The sequence below is a fragment of the Octopus bimaculoides genome, chromosome 16, assembly GCF_046866305.1.
Source record: "Octopus bimaculoides isolate indiv1 chromosome 16, ASM4686630v1, whole genome shotgun sequence".
Taxonomy (NCBI): Eukaryota; Metazoa; Mollusca; class Cephalopoda; order Octopoda; family Octopodidae; genus Octopus; species Octopus bimaculoides.
The window spans coordinates 41,026,417-41,036,416 of NC_142943.1; positions in this window are offsets into that span (position 1 = coordinate 41,026,417).

The following is a 10,000-nucleotide window of genomic DNA, read 5'->3' on the forward strand; positions in this document are numbered from 1 at the left end:
ATAACATGTACGTATATGTGTGTCTGTATATACGCACATGCATGCACACACACACACACACATGTCAGTTGTTATGACAACTTGACAAAGAAGTTTCGTTGCCTGCCCCTGCTTAAAACGAAAAATCGTAAAAGTTACAAAATTGTTGGTTCGCAGTCATCAGATCTCGAGATAAACCCACCTGATCATTAAGCTACTTACCTAATTGCGTTAGATTTTAATATCAATTAGAATTCCCTCTTTACTTTAACTTCAAAGAAATATAATTATCAGTGTTTTCTAATATCATTTTCTGTTGTTCTTGCTTAAAACAGAAATATACGTCTACAGCAGTTTGACGAGATTATATGAAAATGATATAGAAGTACGATATACTATACGTGAAACAACATCAAACGCTTTTAATCCGATTCTCTCATTTTCTGCGTGTTTCTGAAATTCTGTTTAATAAATTTCTCTCCCCCCCCCCCCCACCTATTTTAGTTATCTCCGTCTTTCTGGCCTGCTCTTTCTGATCGATAGTTCCAAAGGCATTACCGATAATCCACACGCGGATAATGTTCGGAAAGCTATTTATACAAGAACTGTTTATGCTCTTGGACTTTATAAAGAAAAATTACTCGTCTAATTGCAAGTTGTTAGTCGTTGCTGTGCCGAAGGAGTTTCTCTTTCAAACGATAGATGGAAGGACATCCTAGCAATGTAGTGGGTGAAAGGATAATTAGAGTTTCGCTGTGATGTCCGTTTAAGTAAAGAGTTTACGTAACCCTTTAAATATCTTTATAATCTCTCAAAGACCAATGTCATTTTACATGGAGACAATATCGCATGGAGTCATAGTTTTAGTGAATTAATGTCTGGAAGAAGTTCAGCACCCCTTGACCCTCTGCAAAATTCTCTGATTGGTGACAGAAAAGGAGGGAGTTTGGTTCGAATCTTTACTCTCAATGGTCGGGCACTGGTGATAAACTGGATAACGGATCACGTCTATCATCCATTATCTGTTGAGAAACCATAAAACGTTACGGGGAACAAATCTGAATATGTTCTTGCCTTATTGGGTTTTCATCAGTAAGGCATAACCTTCATCATACTTGTTGGTGTGGGAGAATACAATCGACAAATGAAGTTTATACATTTTTGGGGGTGTAAATACATATAAAGATTATAATCGCAGTAATTAATATCAGAAATTGGGATATAACAAGAGAAATCCTGAAGACAACCGTAAATTGCTTGATATACTACACAGTGAGCTAAAAGAATTTAATTTCTTTAAATTTTTATGGGATGAAACTATATTTGAAATATGATCACAATATCCATTTCTTAGGCTAATGCATATACTCTGATTTATTATAGAATTAATCATTGGAACATTTGAGCCTTTATTGATCTGTCAACGACTTTTGTGATGTTAATTCGAAAACAAGATTCAAAAATACTTCCAGACTGCTTCGATGCTGCATGTGATAAAGAGCTACTACCTAAGGTGTAGCACAACTTCCGCAGAGTGCAAACAACAAAGGCTTCCACAGGAATTTCTGTGTTGAATATAAGCTTTACCCTTTAATAACGTGTCAGAGAGTTGTTAATTTCTGCCTCGTAAGATAAATTAGTTTCCTACCTAACGCCATTATATGGGGTTTAAAATAAAGGTGTGATAACATTTCTTGTAAATACTGATTAAAAGTCTTGCAAGAAATTTTACATCTTGTTTAGCCCTAAATCAAGCGTGATTAAATGAGTCCATGGGTCAAAGCCGTTTTCTTTTTTTGTCAGTCAGGGATTGCATTTCCAATGTTTCCTTCCGTTTATTTTAAACGGTGAAGAAGGTAGAAGAAAAATCCATTAAAAGGTGATACAAATATGGCATACTTTTAGTTTAAAACATGATCTTCAAGATAGGCGTGATTGGCAACGTGAGAATCGAAAATGTCGGCCCAAAGCCAAGATGGCGTCCAAATTTAAAGATTAATAATTGTGATGTACAAGAAATAAGTTTTATTATAATAAACGTTGTTTATTATGCAATATCTTACACAAATAGCCTTATATTTACCTTTCGAAGGATTTTTCTATTATCTTCTTCACTAATTCAGGTTATACAGGTTTCGTCATCAATCAAATGTATGGACAGGCACAAAGAAGCTGACTTCTTGCATGTGCAAAATCCTACTCATACAGTTTTGCACTGGCACTTTTTAAGTACTTGGCATTGTTCTGCTATGACTCTTAATTCAGTCCAGTGAATAGTGAATGTGCCATCGTCATTATTTCTCCACCCCCAGGTGATAAGCGATGGTAGTGCTGGCTTCGTCTGGAGAGCCTGGCTCCATATGTGCCTTACCTGATATGTAGCTCGTTGGACGTGCTGGATAAGAGCTCCTCGTGTGGGTGGGATTGCATCATAGTCTCTATTCTTTTCTGCAAACATGATTCTCCGGGCTTTATTTACAGACAACTGCGAACTGGGTCCATCCTGCAGTAGAACACCGAATCGTTCTGTTGCTCCCGTCTGATCTGTGATGATCGCACAAGGTGCAGACAGCTGGCGAAATGTGTTAGCAGTTTCCTTTTTGCCTCTTCCTTTAAAGGCACTCACTGTGTCACAACCAGTCACTGCATGGAAAAAAATAACCCACATGCCTTCTCGCCAAGTTAAAAGACTATGCTGTGGACTGGTAACCATCTCCTGCTTTTACCCACTCCGTACGCAACCCACAAGTGGTCTAGACCACTTCTCTTCAAAACAGGGAATGCTGCTACTGCTACGACGACTATATCAATGTCATTTGCAAGGATAGTTGCTCTAGTGATGTAGCTGTGCTTCACTGCATTCATGACATGGACAAAAACCCTAGTGTCATCTTCTTCATGGGAACAGTCGGTCATGTCTTCCATCAAGTGTTTTACCTCATCTTCTTTATTGCTAACACATGATGACATGGCTGTAGCAAAGGCTAGTCTACCAGTAGCTTGTTTCAACTTATGGTCTAGGAAACTATACAGTTCTTTTTTGTTCTCCTCATTTTGGATAAAACTGGGCCAGTTCTGAAGAAGCTTTCTTTTTCTGTTACTCGGCGTCGAGACCCCTAACTCATTGTAACCTTGTGAATGAATTCAGTGACTGTGCGTTGTAAGTATCAAATACTACATCAGTGCATTTGTACCTCTCAGCATATTTGTTTACCTTTCCAACAAAGTCGTGTTCAGCACAGTCCTTGAAGGTTAGATGCTTGGGACGAATAGCATGTGCTAGGTGTGCTTCATCAATGCACATAGCATCAATTTCTGGATCGTATGCAGACATTTCCACCTGATTCTCTAGGTATGCAATAAGTTCTGATTTTATTCCGTGGTAGAGATTTCCATTTGAACTAATGGAAGCTGGGAAGTTTTGCATTTTCGTACCTGAAATACTCTTCCAGATCTACTTGTCTTGTTTGGCAAGAGATGAACAAGTTTGCAAAAATATTTAGTCTTGTTTCACAGCATTCATTCTCCTGCTTCTTTGCGGTCTTTGTTCTGAGCCTGTCAAATATTTTGAAGTTGTTCTGCTTCAAAGTGTGCCATACATATTCTAGATTAGATATAAAGGACTCAAATTGCTTCGTTCCCTCAGGAATGTAATTCTTCAAAGCATCAACCGCATCAGCTTTGGAATCAAATGTCAGCAGCTCAGAGGATGTTTCATCCAAGAATGGATTTCTGAACTCTTCCACTGTTTTACAAAGACTCTGCACATCTTCCAGGAATGTCTCTTGGAGGAGTGTGTTCGTGGTCTAACGTATTGGTGTGTTGCTTGCTTTTTGATAACTCATCATATTCCCCAACAAGGCAACATATCTCTGGCCCTGACGCCATCCATCTTAACAAGGTAGACTCATTTTACGTGTTAGCTACAGCTCCGCCATCTCCCTTGATTAGAACATTGTTTTTTCTCATGGGCTTGATCCACTCCGATGGCAGAGAACGGTCTTTCCGTCTTGTGGATCACAATCCTTCCTGCTGCAAACTCTTCATTGACTGATGGATTGGCCTCAGGTAGCTTTAGCATATCATTGATGTGCACAGACAACCATTCATCTTGCATAATGAGTGCTGTCATTGGCAAAGACGTACGGTATCGAGGCATTCAGTGAGACAAGGTACCCTGTGAAATCACCCACTCTGATGGACCTGATATACCCGAGGATGATTACTTCCAGTCTGAGCATCATGTTCCAGTACAAGATCTGGGGTTCCTGAGCTTCTCGTTTGGCACACCAATCATTAAAGCTCCTAGACTCATCACGTGCCTCATATGCCCCTTTCTTTAGCTGGTACAAGCTGCAGGTTGTTACCTGATGCACTCTTCTTGTTTTAGTTACACTAGCGGCAGACAAGAAAGACTCAGCTGTGACAGAGGTTGCAATGCCAGCTTCTTGAATCGCTGTTGTCCACCCACTGCCGTTAGGCAAACTACCAGCTACTCTTAAAGCAGCCATCTCAAACTACCAGCAACTCTTAAAGCAGCCATACGTTTGTGGCCACTTCTATTGAATCTACTTGGCCGGTGCAAACAGTGGTTGATCTACAGCCAGAACTGACTTGGATTTAACTTATGTATGACGTCTTTGACTTTGTCCATGGCATGCTTGATAATTGACAGTAAGGGCATAATGGCAGACATATCCATGTCAAACTGCAGATCTTCCACTTGTTGAGCATTGTGTGCTGACCATGTGACTTTAATATTATTATCATAGACTTCTGTAAGAGCTACTGACTGCAACCAGTCGTACTCAGGTTTTAGATTCGGCGCTGCAGGTAGGGTGGGAATGTCACCCGAAGAGGTATAGGGTATTTCTCCAGAAAAGTTGATTTTACTTTCGTGTAGCTTTCTGGGAGCTCAGGAATATTTTTGATCTTCTTCTTTAGAGCCAGTTCTGCTTGTGGCTCTCCTCTTGCAGCTCTCTGGAACAGAGAAATACTTTTGTCCCATGGAATGATGTTCTTGCTGTTGTGCTTTTGGGTCATGGTCAATGTTATCTACAGCCCGAACTGTGAACACGCTGCCCTTCATCTGTGGTGGAGTTGACACACTATGTCGTCTTCAACATACTGACTAACGACAGCTTCGCCCAGCTGGTTTGATATTTCAAACGCAAGTTGGAAATTGATACACAGGACAAACCGAAGGCAATTAATCTGTCGGGTAAATCCCACTCATCCACAAAGATCGATATCCTATCTAAATGGTTAAAATTCTCCCCCAACACCACGCAGAGCTAACCGAAATGGTAGGTTTCTTAGCGTTGTCAGTATTTATGCACCAACAATGTCTCATTCTGATGAAACTGTTGGGCAGTTGTATGATGGTCTAGCGCAATTATTGAGGAAAGTACCAATTTCTGACAAACTGGTCATATTAGATTTCAACGTAAAGGTTCGAAATGGCTGACATGGGATTGGAAAATATAATAAATATGGAATATCTCTTTTGATGTTTTGTACTGAAAACAATCTGGTTGTTACCAACGCTTTGTTTAAGCAGAAATGTAAATATAAACCATCGGGATGCACCCAAGATCTAAGGCAACTCATAGGTTATATTTTGATCAGAAAACGTGGTATAAAAGATGTTTCAAGTGTTCGGGCCATGAGAAGAGCAGAAAGCTCGTCTTTGTGCGTGGAAAAAATGAATATTTCGATAATGCCTAAAAGTTTGGTCCTCAGGCACCGAAAAAGCTACCAAGCAATATGCAAAGCTTCCATGCTGCTATAGAAAGTATCATTTTTGATTCAAATAATCTATGGGAAGATTTTAAAACAAAAGTATTTCAGATTTCAAGTTCTTCAACGGGATTTAAATCGCCTAAGTCCAGTGACTGGTTTTCAGACAAAGCACCAGAAATTCATGATCTGCATTTAGAGAAACAAAATTTATGCAACATACTTCTTTCTAAATCTTGAAGATTGCGATAATGTCAGTCACTCTGAAACAGGCTTGCAATCTCTTGTACTCAGTTTGTGATGATTTTGGCCTGACTATCCACTTGAAAAAGACAGTTGTGATGTATCAACCTGCACGTGGTGCTTTATTTACAGACAACTCCGAACTGGGTCCATCCTGCAGTAGAACACCGATTCGTTCTGTTGCTCCCGTCTGATCTGTGATGATCGCACAAGGGTAAGTCACATGACTCTTTCATCTACCTCGGAAGCTCTGTACAAAATGATGGAAACTTGGACATCTGCGAATTCGATGGGCAGCCACAGTATTTGGTGGTTTGGAGCCACGACTTTGGCGCCAGCAACATATCAATAACGCCTCAAAATTGTTGCATTCCTCTGAAACATGGACCAGTTACGAAAAACATCTCAAATTGTTAGAATGGTTCCACCAAAAATGCCTTCACCCTTTTAAAACATTACACGGGACATTTTTGCTCCAGACACAGATGTCTTTGCAGCTGCAGGCATCACTTCGCTTAAATCAATGATCTTGAATAATTAAATGAGATGGTCTGGCGACATTGTTCGAATGCCGGATGAACGCACACCCCAACAGTCTTTTTTATGGAGAGCTTGCAGAAGGGAAAGGCGATCAGCGTAAAACCTAAAAAGAGGTTTAAGGGCTTCTTAAGGACTAACATGAAGTCACTTGGAATGGATCCAAGGCGATAAAAACCCATTCTGCAGATCGAGTTGGATGCTGAACAAAAGCTGTAGATTGGAGTAAAAGCTTTTGAAGAAACGAGGATCAACCAGCAAAACTGAAAAAGAATTTAAAGAAAAATGCTATGATCAACGAGAAAATGAATTCCAGCCATCTTTTTGTGTGCACAATGTGTGACGGTCCATGCCTTTCTTTTGCTGGGCTCAAATCTTATCTGCGGACCCAATGAAGATCGAACCTCCACCAACTATTCTGCCTATATCTATTTGTGCATACCTGTCAATGTTATGTATGTCATAATATCTGCAAATCTTACGGAGGCCTCAAAAGACATTTTAAGAACAACATAGACCAGAACTTAACTGTAGTTCTTGGTGGTCCAAAACAGATATGCAATTAATATGGGTGTCTTTTCAGAACATCGTCTGGTTTAAAAAGCCACATCAGACGCCATTATAGATCTAAGATGTACATACAAGAGATGGTCAAACTTTGCTTAAGTAGTAAACAAACACCATGTATGCATTCACCATGCTGGACCACTGAAATCTACAAGTTTTCTTCACGCTCTCTCTTATTCCTTTCTGTTGAAGAGCGTAGGCTCGAAACGTAAACGACTTTTCCATTTTTCCCGAGTATCAAATTAATAAAATTGCTTGTTGTTCATGCACCTGTCTTCGCCCTTTGTTTTTCTATAAATTCTAACAATATATACACATATACACATACATACATACATACATACATACATATATGTATATATATATGTATATATATATATATATATATATATATATATATATATATATATATATATATATATATATATATATATATATATATATATATATATATGTATATATATATATGCGAAGTGCTCCATTCAGTTTTTGTTATCCAAAATGCATTCAAAAGGCTTTCGTCGCCCTAGGTCTATAGCATAAGACACTTGCTAGCCCGAGGTGTCTTGCAATAGGACTGGAATTATTAGCAACCTCTATTATATATGTATATATGATGTAAATAATAGATACAGTAAATAGAAAAATTAAAGTAGAAATAGGAAGAAAAGAGTGTGATGGCGGAGAATCATTGGAGAATATTGAATTCTGCGTAGTATATTGATTTTCATATTAAATATTCATGACGGGTAATGCATATCTAGTGATATCAAATGCCATGCTGTGGATATGTAGATATATCAAATGTCATGGTGAGCGACGATAATTCTATTATATCAATACATCTTAGTACATTTATCGGCTGCTGTGATTTATTGTGGACACATTCATCTGAACACCTGACAACGACACAGAGAGAACAGGCAAATGTCAACAGCTTAGCGGGCAGAAATTGATGATTAAAGTATATAATGTTTATACAGTGTTTTGCCGATAAGTACTTTGTCAGTACATGTTCTTACACAAGCGCACGCGCACAGACACAACAGTCCAGACAGAAATACACATATCACGCGCACATGCGCACTTACGCATACACAAGCAAACAGAAAAAAAACATACGCGTAGAAGCCTCGTCAAAGACAAATACACGGAGGAGAGGTTTTATATATTATATTTAAATATAGAAAACAACAAAATTACAACAATAGTTATGGACGTATGTATGTCTACATAGAAGCAAAGATGCAGACATTCATGTGGGCAGACACACAAACAGACAGACGGGCAAACAGATTGATAGATAGATAAATAGATTGATAGATGGACAGACAGGCAGGCACAGACAAATAGATAGATAGAGAGATAGACAGATAGATAGATAGATAGATAGATAGATAGATAGATAGATAGATAGATAGATAGATAGACAGATAGATAGACAGACAGACAGATTTCAGTCAGGTGAGCATAGTAATCAAAATGAAAAGAAATGAATCATAAAAAGAGAGTAAGTATATTTGATGTTTATTGCTTTCTACGACATGGTCCAAACGTTATAACTTTTGCTGATGAAGCTGAAGTCGAAACATCTGGCCATATTGTATTCTGTAAAAGGACATGTATGTATGTATGTATGTATGTATGTATGTATGTGTATATGCATGTATGTGTATATGTATGCAGCGAGAGGGAGAGAGAATGAGAGAGAGAGTACCAGGTCGGAAAAAACAACAGCTAATACCTCACTACTGATATCGGTGACTAAAAATTTTAGAAACAAAGTATTGAGATTATAAACAAATATAGCATATGTCCACCAAATAGAACCAATGAGTTCAATGAACCTGAAACATTACTAATCTTTATGTATTATAATTACATTTTATTGTCAACATGTAAATATAGATAAGTGTGATTGTGTGGGAAGAAGCTTGCTTCCCAAACCACATGGTTACGGATTGGGCAAGTGTCTTCTACCAAAGCCTCAGTTCGACCAAAGCCTTACAAGTGGATTTGATGAACGGAAACTGAGGGAAGTCCGTCGTATGTGTGTGTATGTGTTTCGTGTCTGTGTTTTTTTTTTCCCTACCACTACTTGACAACTGATGTTGATGTTTAGAAATAATACATTTCTAAATCTCTCAGAGAGATTTATGCAGTAGTGATACGATGAAGTTGTTGTATGCTGTCAACTTAATGTGACAGTCCCCTGAAGGGAATAATATTACTGTTGGTTAGGACACAGAAAATGTGTCAAGGCCGACAGGAAGCGGTGCTGCTTGCTAGGTCTAACCAACAGTAGTATTATTCCCTTCAGGAGACTGTCACATTAAGTTGACAGCCTACAACTACCGATGTTGATGTGTTTACATCCCTATAATATAGTGGTTCGGCAAAAAATATCGATAGAGTATTGTGGTGGCGGCAGTGGCAGCATTGATAAATTAATGAGTCACTTGTTAAGGATATCTCTACAGATATTACATAGAAATTATAACCAGTTCTGATATTTCTTACGACGTTTCCTATCCAAGACATGAGACGCAAAAAAAAAAGTTTTTGTTTGTTTGTTGGTTGTTTACGTCTGACGTCTCAGATACAAAACGTTGTAAAAAAAAAAGTCAGTGCTGGCTCTATCTAATTAGTATACAATATCTGTAGAGATAACCTTAACAAAAGATGTGATGCGCACTGCCGACAGAGTAGAACACGGTATTGGCTTATACTTTTTACTCTTTTATTTGTTTGTCATTTGACTGCGGCCATGCTGGAGCACCACCTTTAGTCGAGCAAATCGACCCCAAGACTTATTCTTTGTAAGCCTAGTACTTATTCTATCGGTCTCTTTTGCCGAACCGCTAAGTGACGGGGACATAAACACACCAGCATCGGTTGTCAAGCAATGCTAGGGGGACAAACACAGACACACAAA